Raw genomic sequence first — 792 nt, forward strand, 5'->3', positions numbered from 1 at the left:
GGATTTGATGTGCGAGAAGCTGAGAAAGGGAAGGCCAGAGGGGACTGAAGCAGAATCTTAGACATGACATCATAAGACTGTCGTTTCTGTCCCAGACGCTAGCTCGGGTTGACCACTAGCCCCCTGCCAGGCTGTTCTATCATAAGCTGTTGGAAGATTAAATGAGATACTGCATATAAATTATACAGCACTCCTCCAACAGGAGAAGTTAGAATACACCCTGTGGGAAATATAATATGGCATGAATAAGAGATAAGACAAGGCATAGCTAAGCACCGAGGAGGGCAAGCTCAGTGCAACAGTATATCGCAAAGCCAAGTCCACACAGCTTTGGTAATTTGCTTCAGCATACTGGAGTGAAGCAAGTGGATTCAGTCAGGGCAGTGCAGAAGACAAAAGGCTGGAGAAATCTGGGTAAGGACCATTTTCATTTTTAAGACCTTTGTAGGCATCTTACATTGGGAAATCACAGGATTTTTTTTTTTCACATAAAAATGGCTTTTGAGCCATTAGCAGATAGTATTTTACTTATGCTAAAGTTAGAACCAGATCTCAAGACCCTCACACTAAAGACCAAATCAGATCATACTGGGGTGGTGTGTGTGTGTGTGTGTGTGTGTATGTGTTTGGTGTGTCTGTGTTCACACACCTCTGCCACAGACAGAACCCAGAGCCTCACACATAAACAAATACTGGATCAGTGAGCGACTTCTCTACTTTAACATATTTTACAAATAGCCAGATAATTCTTTTTTCTTTTTTTTTTTTGTTTTTTGTTTTTTGTTTTTTTTT

Source organism: Mastomys coucha, unplaced genomic scaffold, assembly GCF_008632895.1.
Source record: "Mastomys coucha isolate ucsf_1 unplaced genomic scaffold, UCSF_Mcou_1 pScaffold16, whole genome shotgun sequence".
Classification (NCBI taxonomy): Eukaryota; Metazoa; Chordata; class Mammalia; order Rodentia; family Muridae; genus Mastomys; species Mastomys coucha.